This window comes from Pleurodeles waltl, chromosome 8 (genome assembly GCF_031143425.1).
Source record: "Pleurodeles waltl isolate 20211129_DDA chromosome 8, aPleWal1.hap1.20221129, whole genome shotgun sequence".
Lineage (NCBI taxonomy): Eukaryota > Metazoa > Chordata > Amphibia > Caudata > Salamandridae > Pleurodeles > Pleurodeles waltl.
Window position 1 is genome coordinate 35,368,740 of NC_090447.1, and position 14,181 is coordinate 35,382,920.

Genomic DNA, 14,181 nt, shown 5'->3' on the forward strand with positions numbered 1-14,181 from the left:
CTAGTAAACTAAACCCTTGTTAAACCCCTGGTAGCTGGCAACAAGCAGGCAGGCTTAACTCAGGAGACAGAGTGTAAAGCATTTATAAATACCAATACATTAAATATGTAAGACACAACACACAATAAAAGTCCAACACCGATTTATAAAAATCGGAAATATTTTTATCTTCAAGATGACACCAAAATGACAAAAAGCCAATGTAGGGAACTGGAGATATGAATTTTTAAAGAATACATTTATAAAAGTGCTTTCTAGTGCCTAAAAACTAATAGCGCCAACTGGGGACATTTGGTTGCGCTTAACTATGACCAAGTCACAATTTGAGGCCCCCGTCGATGGAGCCCAACTTGGATACACTGAGTGGGAGGCTTCAGTCAAAGTTTTGCCTTTGGACTTGGTCGTTTTTCTGGAGTTTTTTCTCTAGTTGTCGGGTGAGGCTCCTCATCAGGCCAGATTTCCATGCAATGCCATTGGTTTGACTTAGCATGAGCTCCAGGTCAACTCTTGGAAGTCTCATTGATGGGGAATAGCTCCAGAGCTTCACCGGGACAAACCTGAAATTCAGGCCTGGTCGCGGTTCAACGTCAGCAGCTTGACACTTGTGGACGGGTCAGTCACCTTTTGGAGCTTTTTTCCAAACGAACTCCAATCTCCAAACTTCTGCATCTCCTTCCAGAGGTCTTCCGCTGGGTCTGCAGTTGTGCACAACACCAGTCCAAGGGTCTAGAAGCTCTGAGATAGACCTTAAGATGTTAGGACTATGTTTCCCAGGATGCACCTCGCGAATCCTTAAAAATCCAGTTGAAGGTAGTCAGCTGGGTACTTCTTGGTGGGGAGATTGCAGGTGTACTTTTTTTAATCTAGTGCTTTCAGGGAGTCCACTCTTACTTTTGGAAGCCAGGTATAGTTGTTAGAGCAGTAGCTGCTGAGTGTACAGAAGGTGCAGTCATTCAGAGTACAGTCCTTTGGGGTGCAGACCAGGGTTCCATCAGGGAAGTCGTTCTTCTCCTTGCAGTTTCAGGCAGTGGTCTGCATTGCTGGGCAACTCCTCCACATTTATTCATTGTTCCTGGGCTGGCAAGCAGGGGACCCCCCTGACCAATGGGGCGCAGGGTGCCACTCTCTGTGATTAGCACTTCCTGTAAAGTGTGGCAAAAATCAATCCCTGGAAGCACTATGCCTCCAAAATCCAAGATAGAGAAATTCTTATAGAATCTGGCTAAACCATCCCACTGGTGTCGCCTAATTTCCCTAACACTCCCCCTCTCGCACCTCTGCTAATGTAATTACTGTGGCTCCCATCTGGCTGGAGTGGCAGGATGTGGGGGAGAGCCTGGGTCTTTTCCTAACTGCCATTCCCTCTTTAAAGACAAGTTTGGCAACCCAGCCCTTTCCTGCCTTTTCCATTGCAGCTTGCAGATCCAAACCTACCAGATATCCCAAAGTCTCAATACAGGCCACTTCACACCTCATTTAGGCAGCGTGGCTCAGCCTGGCAGAGGCTGGCTAATCAGAGAAGAGCTGCTGGAAGGCTGGAATCTGGCATACAGAAAAGAAAGTTCTATAATTTCTTTCCTGCAATAGTTATAAACATCTAACAATGGAAACGTGTTGGATTTATCCTAATAATCATTTTGAGTCCAATAAGGACATGTTTAGCTCTTTTCTGGCAATAGTTATGCTTTAATTAATTATTCCTATGTTACCCTATGGAGCTAATGTACTACAATGGGGATAACAAAATTGGCGGGTTTTCACCCACCAGGGCCTAGAAAACAGCTTTTATAATGCCCCTGCTTATAGGTACAAGGCACCCTACCTCGGGGCACTTAAGGCAGACCTTAGGGGTGACCTATATGTGAAAAGAAGGATGTTTGAGAGTTTGGAATTACTATTATTTCCTAAGTCGAATTTGCAGCTATAGTTAATTTTAAAGTAGCCTGCAAGGCAGAGCTGGCTTTTAAATTGACAGCAGGCACCACAGCAGTGCACACTTTAGTGCATTAAATCTTCTGGGCCTCTAAGCCTACATGCTCTACCATATACTAGGGACTTGCACATAGATTGTAATGCCAATTATAATAATGCCTAATTTACATATACCTTTTAAACAGAGCACTGGCCCAGGGTCTGGTTAGCAGAGCCCAGGGCACAGTCAGAATCTGAAACCACCAGTACCAGTCAAAACATGGGGTGATCAGGGCAACAAGGATGGCTCCGCAGGCCAATAGGTGATAGCTCACTAATCTACACTGTAGTAGTCCTTGCTAGCTAAGTTCAAAAACCTGGGAAGTCCATTTGAAATGGCATGGGCAGTCCCATGTCTGTGTACCACTGTTAAGCCCGTCCCCTGTAGGGAAGTTGACCACCTCAACAGTTTAGGATTCTGCCTCCTCATCTGCATGAGTCATCTGAGAGATCTGTGGTCAGTTAGAATACAGAAGTGAGTACAAAACAGGCATGCTCTCAGCTTCTCCAGGGACTAGACCACAGGAAAGGCTTCCCTTTCAATGGCACTCAATCTTTGTTCGCTGGTGAGTAGTCCCCTGCTAATGAAGGCAAATGACTGATCTAGGCGACTTCATTTACTTGTGCGAACACTGACCCAATCGCATATTCTGAAGCATCTGTCTGAACCACAAATTCCCTTGTGTAGTCAGGGGCTAGTAAAACTGGTGCTAAACACATAGCCTTCTTCAGAGTGCCAAAAGCCTTCTGATGCTTTGGAGTCCAACTCACTTTCTTGGGCTGTTTCTTTGCGGTGAATTCTGGCAGGAGACCCATGATGGTCTCATAGTACTTTCTGTAATACCCAGTCAGCTTAAGAAAGGTCCTAATCTTTGTTTGGGTTTTAGGAGCCTCCCAAACCAGAATGGTCTGGATTTTGGGTTGGAGAGGTTATACACGGACTTCACCGACAAGGTGGCCCGGGTATGCCACTGAACTCTGCCCTGTTGGCACTTGCTGGGCTTAATAGTCAGGCATGTCTGTTGCAGGGCCTGAAGCACTTCATTCAGATGGGCCAGGTGATCCTCCCAGTTGGAACTGTACACAGCTATATCGTCAAGATATGCTGCACTGAACTGTTTCAACCCAGATAGGACCATGTTTACCAACCTCTGGAAGGTGGCAGGGACATTCTTGAAACCAAAGGGCACTACTTTGAATTGGTAATGTCCCTCTACTGTAGAGAATACTGACCTCTCCTTTGCTCCTTCACTGAGGGCAATCTGCCAGTAGCCTGAGGTCAAGCTGAATGTACTTAGGTACTTTGCAGCCTCTAACCTGCCAATGAGCTCATCAGCTCTAAGTATAGGGTAAGCATCAGTCTTAGTGCCTGCATTCAGTCCTCTGTAGGCCACACAGAACATTAACTCCTTCTTTCCCCCTGTGGGATTAGGTGTGGGTACCAGCACCACCAAGCTGGCCCATGGACTGTCAGAGGGCTCATATATCACCAAATCCTGCATCCTAGCAGCTTCAGCTTTGAAGCTGGCTCTGACTTGGTCAGACAACCTGTTCAACTTGTTTTTGACAGGTAGGCCGTCACCAGTGTCAATGTCATGTATGTACTAGTCGGTGATACCTGAGATCAAAGAGAAAAGACCAGCAAACCGCTCCATCATCTGCCTGCAGTCTCTGTGCTGCTGGTCTGCCAACTTGGGAGAGAGTATAACTCCCTCCACTGACTCATCTGGCACATTGTTGAAGAGGAGGTGTGGCAGTGGCATAGCTTCCTCCTCTCCTCCTTCATCAGCGACCATCAGCATGCTCATATCTGCCCTGCTTTGGCTGGGTTTCAACCTATTGATATGCAGGACCCTGTGAGTGTTCCTGGGAGTGTTAAGGTGTAGCAAGTATGTAACCTCACCCTTCTCCTCTAGGATGGGATAATGCCCTGTCCACTTTTCCTGGAGGGCCCTGGGAGCCTCAGGCTCCAACACCCACATCAATTGCCTGGTTTGTACTCAGACATATTATCCTTCTGTTTGTGCTAGAGCTTCATGACCTCTTGGCTAGCCTTTATGTTCTTGCTTGCTTTGTACATGTACTCTGCCATGTGAGATCTCAGGCCCAGTACATAGTCCAGCATTCTCCTTGGCTTCCAAGACTCAGGCGCAATGGACCTCTTACAGTGTGCCCAAATAACAATGCAAAGGGGCTACAGCCAAACCCTGTGTTGTGGGCCCTCCTTGTATGCAAACCATAGGCATGGGAGTAGTGTTTGTCAAACAAACCCCTAATCATGCCTTCCAGGGTCTTATACAACTTTTCTACCAACCAGACAATTAGCCCGGGGATGATATGTGGTGGTGAACTTGTAGGTAGGACCACTTTCTTCCCACATCGCTTTCAGATAGCTAAACATTAAATTTGTGCCCCTATCTGAAACCACCTCCTTTGAGAAACCGACTCTGGTGAACACACCAGGTAGGGCCCTAGCCGTTGGATGAGCAGTGACTTATCTTGAGGGGAATTGCCTCAGGATATCTTGTGGCACCGCCCACTATCACCAGAATATATACCTGTTCCCTAATGCATTTGGTGGGTCTGGGAACCAACACTACACACTCCCACCATTTCAAAGAGAGTCTCAGCCACTGGGAGTGGTATCGAGGGAGCCTTTCGTTGCCCCCTCTCTTGCCGCTGGCCTGACAGGCTGCACAGGAGTTGCAGAACTCCTTCACTTTGACAGATATGCTGGGCCAATTGAAATGATTAACCACCCGGTTCTAAGTCTTATTGTGACCCAAATTACCTGCCAAAGGGATGTTGCGGCTCAATGTGAAATCTCTAAACCTTTGGGGGATCACCAACCTCCTGGTGGTGGCCATGTTTCTGGTGCACAAGAGGCATGAAATTACAGCTTTTACTGCTTATGGCCCTGTCCTAAATGCGCCCTGTCTCAGAAGCGCTAAGCCAGCGGGCCTAACCGGCCCGACGCTGCTTAGCGCTTCCGAGATGGGGCGCATTCAGGGTGCCACTCCGCAGCTCACAGAACTCTGCCTCTGCGGAATTTCACAGAGTTTTAAATCAACTACGCGGAATTCCACTGAGTTTTAAATCAACTCACTGAAATTCCGGGGAGTGGAACTCTGTGAGAAAGTAGCCTCTTTCTAGCATGGTTACCCCCAATTTCTGGCCTGTTTGTCAGTGTTTGTCAGTGTGTTTTTACTCTCTCACTAGGATCCTGCTAGCCAGGTCCCCAGTGCTCAAAGTTTGTGGCCTACATGTCAATATGTTTTACTGTTTTGTCAGTATGCTTGGTTGTGTCACTGGAGTCCTGCTAACCAGAACTCCAGTGTTTATGCTCTCTGTTTCCAAATCTGTCACTATAGTCTAGTGAATCCATATTCCAATCCAGGTTGGCACACTGGACCCCCTGATAAGTCCCTAGTATATGGTACCTAGGTACCCAAGGCACTGGGGTTCCAGGAGATCCGTATGGGCTGCAGCATTTCTTGTGCCAGCCATAAGGAGCTCATACAAACATTCCTTCAGGATTGCCACTGCAGCCTGAGTGAAATAGTGCAAACACTATTTCACTGCCATTTTCACTTCACCAGGTAACTTATAAGTCACCTATATGTCTATCCTTCAGTTACTGAAGGTTAGGTGCAAAGTTACTGTGTGTGAGGGCACCCTTGCACTAGCAAAGGTGCCCCCACATTGTCCAGGATCAATTTCCCAGACTTTGTGAGTGTGGGGCCGTCATTATAAGTGTGTACTACACATTGGTCAATACATATATGTAGCTTCACAATGGTAACTCTGAATATGGCCATGTGAGGTGTCTAGGATTGAGAAACTGTACCCCCAATCTGATTCTGGTATTGGGGGGGTCAATTCCATGCACCCTGGGGGAGGCCCCACTATGGACCCCAGTACTGCCATAACAGCCTTCTGAGGTTTTCACTGCAGCCCCAGCAGCTGCCACCCCACAGACAGGCTTCTGCCCTCCTGGGGCTTGAGCAGCTCAATCCCAGGAAGGCAGAACAATGCATTTCCTTTAGGAGAGGGGTGTCACACCCTTTCCCTTTGGAAATAGGTGTTACAGGCATGGGAGGGGTATCCTCCCAGAACCTCTGGAAATGCTTTGAAGGGCACAAACGGTGCCCTATTTGCATAATCCAGGCTACACTGGTTCAGGGACCTCCAGAAACTGGACAAAGGAAAGGGTAGTGACTACTCCCCTGTCCTTCACCACCCCAGGAGTGGTGCCCAGACCTCCTCCAGAGTGTCCCTGGCATTAGACATCTTGGATTCAGAGGTGTAGGGACCCCCTGGGAGCATCTGAGTGGCCAGTGCCAGCAGGTGTTGTCAGAGACCCCCCTTATAGGTCCATACCTGGTTAGGTAGCCAATCCCCCTCTCAGGGCTATTTAGGGTCACTCATCTGGATGTTTCCTCAGATTCGGTTTGCAAGACTCCACCAGGACTCCTCTGCATCCTCTGCTTCAGCTTCTGACTGTCAGGGCAACCACAGACTGCTCTAGGAACACTGTAACGGCAACAAAGTATCCAAGAAGGCTACTACAACTCTATAACTTCAGCGCCTGTCGGCAACTGCAACAGTTTCTAGGTTTTGCATGCTCTGAGGACTGCCTGTCTTCATTCTGCACCAGAAGGACCGAAGGAATCTCCTGTAGAGTGACGGGGTCACTTCCCTGCTTCAGCAGGTACCTCTCTGCAACAACAGCCTGTATTCTGGGACTCCTCTCCTGTCAACAAGCCTGATCCCTGGAACTCAGGCAGTGGACAAAAGTTATCCTGACTGTCCAAAGGTTCAGCTGTCCAAATTTGGTGGAGGTAAGGGCTTGCCTCCCCGAGCCTGACAGTAAACCTGTGCAACACATTTTCCGCAGCTCCTAGGGCTTCTGTATGCTTCTTCCAGAAATCCTTCATGCACAGTGTAGCCCAGGTCCCCAGCACTCTCTCCTGTGACGCTCAGCTCCATTGGTTGTTCTCCGGCAGCCTAGGACCCCCTTGTGTAGTGCTGGGATGACTGTGTTTTACAAATCCCTTGTCCCTGTGTTCTGGGACTCTTGTGGGTGCTGCCTGGTCTTCTGAGGGCTCTCTAAAGTGCTGAGAGCCCCTTCTGTCTCCTCAGTCTGAGTTGGGACACCCAGGTTCCTCCTGGGCCCAGGTAGCGCCTTTTCCCACCAATCTCGATATTTGCGTGAGCCAAGGCTTGTTTGCAGAATCAAATGATGAAAACCAGCCTGCATCCAACGACTCGACATGGTACATCTCTTGCACCAAGCAGGAACCCGCAGCTGTCTTCTTTAGTGCATTTCTGACTTTTTCTTCCAACCGGAGAATCCATTCTTGCGCCTTCATCTGGGGCTCCTGTTCTTCCTGGACTCTTCATCGACTTCTGTACTTGGTCACCTCCCTGCGCAGGTCCTCAGGTCCAGGATTCCATCATTGGTGTCTTGCAGTCTTGCTTGGTTTTTGCATAATCCTTTACCACGACTTCTAGTTTGTTCTGAGGAAACTTGCTGTACTCTACTCCTGTGTTCCTGGGCTCTGGGCTGGGGTAATTTACTTACCTCTGTTGTTTTCTTACACTCCCAGCACCCCTCTATACACTACACTTGCCTAGGTGGGAAACTGACATTCGCATTCCACTATTTTAGTATATGGTTCGTGTTGCCCCTAGGCCCATTGCAACCTTTTGTTTTTCGTTTGTACTATTTTCTTACTGTTTACTTACCTGATTTTGATTACTAGTGTATATATTGTGTATAATACTTACCTCCAGAGGGAGCATAGCCTCTAAGATATTTTTGGCCTTGTGACACTAAAATAAAGTACCTTTATTTTTAATAACACTGAGTATTGTCTTTCTTGTGTATCAGTACTGTGTGACTATAGTGGTATTGCAAGAGCTTTGCATGTCTCCAAGTTCAGCCTTGGCTACTCTGCCAGTTACCTCTAGACAACCTAAGCTGCTAGACACTGCCTACATTTCACTAATTTGGATCACTGGACCTGGTCTGAGGTGTAATTACCTCTGGTACCCACTACAAACCAGGCAAGCTTCTCACAAACTCCATCAGCTTTGCCCACCCCTATTCATCTTAGGGGCCCATTCAAATGCAGTCATCCATGTGTCAGTGTTGTCCCCCTCTACATGCATGGACATTATTCCCTTGGGAAGCCTGGGATTAAACCCACCACCCCTGGATATCTCAGCATTTCCCTCTTAATTGCTGCCAGCCATTTCTTCTCTCTTCCTCCCTTGCCCACTTCTTCTTCTCTAGTTATAGCTTCTCCCTCTCTATAGCTTGGGCTTCCAACTGAGCCAGGAGCATTCTCTCTTCAAGGGTTCCCCTGTGGCGGAGCCTTCACTCATCCCTCCCCTGGCTGGAAGTATGAACCTAGTACTGAAAGTAATGGACATTTTGTCATATTCCTCCTCCTGTTGGAGGTCTTTGGAGGGGTCACCCCCCTTCAATTTCTTTAGCTGTCTGTGCCCAGGCCTTAAGGGACTTATCCCATATTTATGGTTCGTTTGCGCTGTGTTAGTGTATTTTGTTTTTTTACACTAATATGGCACAAACCTATCTCCATATTTACATTTTGACGCAGACCTGTCTAGCATCAAAATATAGAAGTTAGCGTCATGTTTTGAATGTGGCAAACTACCCTGAGCTAATTAGATCGAAGGTAGGCGTTCCCATCCACAATATGATGCTAATCACCTACAACCATATTTATACTCCGGGACAGAATCCACGTGCAGGGAGTAGGCGGACCTAAATAATGGTGCTAAGCCTGCTTAGCACCATTATTTAACACCTGGGTCAGATCAGGAGTTAGGGTACCTGTGGACCCATTTCCATGGTCAAACAATCAAATCAATCAATCAGAGTATTTGTAAAGCGCACTACTCTCCTGTGAGGGTCTCAAGGCGCTGAGGGGAGTGGGGGGCTGCTACTGCTCAAACAGCGATGTCTTGAGGTGTCTCCTGAAGGTAAGTAGGTCCTGTATTTGTCGCAGGTGGGTGGGAAGAGTGTTCCATGTCTTGGCAGCGAGGTGGGAGAACGATCAGCCACCAGCGGTTGTTCTGTGGATGAGTGGCGAGGGCAAGGTCGGTGGAGCGAAGTTGTCGGGCCGGGGTGTAGGAGAGCCATCTGTTGAGGTATTCTGGTCCGGTGTTGTCCAGTGCCTTGTGAGCATGAGTGAGGATACCATGGAATGGGCCCACAGATGCCCACCCCAAACCCCAGGAACACTCCCACCCACACCAGAGGGACTCAACATGATGGGGCACCCCATCCTGGGTAAGTATAGGTGAGCAGATATATTTTTTTCAATGTGCCATTGGGGGCCCCTTACATGGGGCCCCCTGCCTGACATTGGGACTTCTGGCCTTTGCCAGGGGACACTGGTCCCCTGTGCTTGCCAATGGGATGGTGGGCATGACTCTCGTCTTTCCCAAGACAGGAGTCATTTTTGGGTGCTAGTGCATCATAAAATGACGCTAGGCTGTTTAGCGGCATATTTATTGCCGCTATCCAGCCTAGCGTCATTTCTGACCCACTAGCCCCATCTACCCTACCGCCATCCCCCTTAGCTAGCGTCTTTTTATTAGACGCTAGTCTATCCTTAGCGCTGGAGTGCACCATTCCATAGATATGCGCCCAGCTGCTGCTATGGAATGGCGTCAGCCGGCGCTAAGGATTTTGCCACAAAACTGCGTTAGCTCAGTTTTGTGGCAAAAACCATAAATATGCAACTTAGTCTGTTCTGCTTTCCTAATCCTATTAGCAGCAGGTAGCCCCATGACACTGCACTGTACCCTAAGCTCAGCTACTGTAAGTGTGGACAGGTTAGTCAGATCCGGCTCTATGGTATCCCTAGTTTTGGGTCACAACACAAACTTTGCAAGTCAGAGCAAGAGAACAATTTAGAAAACATTAAAAACAGTTTAGTCCAAACTTTAAAATGTCAAAAGTCATTTTTTGTTCCAAGTCAATTTGAAGGATTTTTAAAGTTCTTCACTTGATCATCGTATGATGTAGTTAAACACAGGTACTATCCTCACTGCTAAACACCAAGGCCCAGATTTATATTTTTTCAAGCAAAACTGCTCTCACGCAGTTTTGCGTGAAAAAGTTTACAGTCGGCCTGCACCATTCCAAGATACAGGCTAGGCGTCATGTTTATGGAATGACGGTAGCTGGCAGTAAGGCCCGCGTAGCATCATAAAAAAGGATGTGGGGTGACTAGGGGGTTGTGCATCAAAGGATGATGCTAGTCTTGCTAGAGGCATAGAGGCATAAAAACCAGACTAGCGTCATTTTTTGACATGCAACCCCCATGGACATGACTCCTGTCAGACAGGAGTCATGCCCACCACTCCAATGGCCATGCCCAGAACACATATGTCCCCTGGGCATGGCCATTGGGCCCAGTGCCATGTAGGTGGGTCCAAGTTAGGCTCCACTATGTCACTTAAAAAAAAAAAAAAAATACTTACCTTACTTACTTGGGATCCCCCCATCCTCCGTTGTCCCTCTGGTGTGGGTGGGGGTGTCCCTGGGGCTAGGTAAAGGCACCTGTGGGCCCATTCCATGGTCTCAGACTATGGAAATAGGCCCACGGGTCCTCTAACGTCTGCCCTTACCCAGGCGTTAAATAATGGTGCTAAGTAAGCTTAGCACCAATATTAAAGGCCCCCCATATGTGATTTTAGCACGGGGATAAATAAGGTGCTAAGTCCATATTGTAATTTTTTGCATGGGAACCCCTACCTTGCATCTCATTGATGCAAGGTAGTTTCCCACAAGCAAAAAATGATGCTAACTCCAAAACTTTGACGCTAGACAGGTCTAGCACCAAAGTTTAAATATGGAGTTAGGTTTGCGGCGAATATGCGTTAAAAAAAAGATGCAAATTTGGTGCAAACAGAGTATAAATCTGGGCCCAATTTTTGGAATATGGTTTATTAACAGGGGTAGGTAGGTACCCACGACTGGTAATAAGGCCACAATCACAATAGAAGGTCCAGTCAAGGTCTCAATAAATCAATTAACCCCTTGTTCAACCCCTGGTAGCAGGCAATGAGCAGGCAGGCTTAACATAGGAGAAAGGTGTGTACAGTATTTGAAAACACCAATGCATTAAATAAGACACAATAAAACTCCAACTCCAATTTATAAAAAATGGAAACTATTTATGTCTTTAAGATGATACCAAAATGACAAGAAATCAATGTAGGTAACTGTAGATTTTTTAAATAATAAATAAAAAAATATGCTTTCTGGTGCCTAAAACCCAATAGCGCCAACGGGGGACATCTGGTCATGCTTGACTGGGACCATGTCACAATTTGAGGCTGACTGTGATGGAGCCCAACTTGGATATACTGAGCAGGAGGCCTCTGTCACAGTTTTACCTTTGGACTTAGTTGTTTTTCTGGAGCTTTTTCTCTCGTCGTCAGGTGAGGCTCCTCATAAGGGCGGTATTCGATGCAATGTCGTCAGCCTGTCTTAGCATGAGCTCCAGGTCAACACCTGGAAGTCTAGGTGCAGGGGAAATGCTCCAGAGCTTCACCAGGATGAAACTGAAATTCAGGCCAGGTCACAGTTCGATATCGATGCCTTGATTCTCATCGACGGGTCGGTCACTGTATGAAGCCTTTTTCCAAAAGTTCTCAAATTTTCTCCAAACTTCTGGATCTCCTTCCAGAAGTCCTTCTTTTGGACTCCAGTGGTCCACCACATCAATCCAAGGGTCTATATGCTTTTAGATGGTCCTTGAGATGTTTGGCCTACATTTCCAGAATGCACCTGGCGAATCCTCAAAAGTCCAGCTGAAGGTGGTCAGCTGGGTTCTTCTTGGTAGGAATGTTGCAAGTGAAGCTCTTTTAACCTGCTGCTTTAAGGTAGTCTACTCCTTCACTTCTGAAAAACAGTCAAAGTTGTTAGAGCTGTAGTTCCTCAGTGTGCAGCAGATGTACTCATGCTGAGTTCAGTCGTTTGGGGTGTGGACCAGGTTTCCATCAGGGCAGTCTTTCTTCTTTATGTAGTTGCAAGCAGCGATCTGAGTTGCTGGGCAACTCTCCCATATTTATTCAGTGTTCCTGGGCTGGCAAGCAGGGGGACACCCCTCATGAATGGGGTGCAAGGTTCCACCCTTTGGGATGACTACTTCCTGTGAAGTGTGGCAAAAATCAATACCAGGAAGCACTATTCTTTCAAAATCCAAGACGGAGAAAGTCTCTCTTTGGGGTTAGGATCTGGCCAAGCCATCCCACTGGTATGGCCTAATTTCCCTAGCACTTTCTCACCAGTAGCTCGGCTAATCTAATTAGAGGGGGGCACCCATTTGCCTGGGGTGGCAGAATATGGGGCAAGCCTGAGTCCTGTTCTGATGCATACATATTTTACACATCGCCATTAGGTGAAGCTTGGCTGCTTTTTGTGCCAAGCTACCCAGGATTAAGAACAGGTTGATTTAGTGACTTTTTGGAGTTCATCCTGCCAGGGATTTCAGCTGTTGCTTGACGAGGGCTCATACCCCAGTCAACCAACAACCCAGTTTCTTACAGTATGTGTGAGGAGTTTGAAGAAAGCTTGTTTGTGGATTGAGGGCGAGTGGACCCTTTTGAGTTACAGGGTGAGATGTTGATGAGAAGTCATTTGAAAAACGTCTTGAACATCTCAAGTGTGTGGAAGCAGGCAACAGCAACTGTGTTCAATGGCCAGTCATGATGAGTATGTTGTCAATTATTATTCTGGTTCTTTGTGTTGGTTTCCTAGAGGGGTGTGGTCCAAGTTTGGCTAGCCTACAGGTGGAGTCATATAATGAGGTCTCTTTGCTGAAGATTAATACTTATGTCTTGTTTTTCCTGAGTTTGAGGCAGTTGGTTTTTATCCATTAGTCATGCAGGCTGAGAAAGAGTGTAAGTTTAGGACTGCTGATGGTTTCTTGAGGAGGGGAGTTCTGTGGCACATTTCAAGAAATCTGGCTAGATGGGAATGATGATTGAGCCATTCAGGATTTTGTTGAGAGCTAGGCTGATGGGGTTTAGTCCTTTGATAAAGACGTGGCTAGGGCAATTTTCTGAAGGTGCTCAGGACTGTATTCCAGTATTATGAGTGGTGTTAGTGGGCCAGATAACCAGGGTAGTGCTCTGGGTGTTGGAGGAGATGGGCTGGAGAGCTGTGAGGGTTGAAGGGTCCAGTTCAAGCTCATATTTTTCACAGATACTGGAGATCTTGTTGCTGAAGAATAGGGACTAATGGGTGCAGAGGCCTTGAGTGGGGGTTTTGTGGCTGAAGCTTGCTGCTGAGGAAATGATATCTTTCACTCTTGGTGCTGATGGTGCTGCTCACAATGTGGTTAGTAAGTGTGGAGCATTCGGTGGCTCTGATTTTCTGAAGGTAGGGTCTGAGAAGAGATTTAGAGGTGTTCTTGTTTTGTTGTTCTGACTTTGTCTCTATCTGTATTCAAGTTGCTTGCAGTGGCTCTTGGTGTGCCTGAGCTTTCTGTGTATCAACTTGCTTGCAGTCTGGTTGAATACAGATTTGAGGAGCTTGTGTCAAAACCAGTGATGTAGGACTTTGGAACACCATGATACTTCTGAGATCTTGTCCAGTCTTGTAAAGATTTGGTGATGGTGCTTTTGAGGTGGTGTGGAATGGATATGCTGAAGTTAATGTGGGTGTAGTTGGACCAGGTGATTGCTGTGGGCTTGTCTTCTGTGATGCTGTATAAGTTGGGAAAGATACGGCCAGGAGGTATTCAATGACCAGTGTGGTGTCTTTCATTTGCCAGGTGAGTCCAAGGTTGGACATGTCCTCGATGACCTGTCAAATAGTGGTGTGGGATGGGTGTTCTGAAGTTTTTGGGATTGTGGTCAGACCACGTCATTGGTGTGAGTTTTTCTACTGTGATTCTGTTGAAACTGTTGAAGATGGGGCCCTGTATGTGTTTGTGGTGGTTTCCATTTACTAGGTGAATATGAGTTCCAACAGGTTCTCAAGGTCAAACGTGTTTAACAGGAAAAGAAGGAAATGGCCTGTTGAAGCCTATTGTAGGCCTGCAGCTGAAACAGGTGGACAGCCAACTGACCCTTGGAGTAACTTCTGGGATGCTGGGTACTAGGGGGCATATTTATACTCCGTTTGCGCAGAATTTTCGTCGTTTTTTTCGACGCAAATTC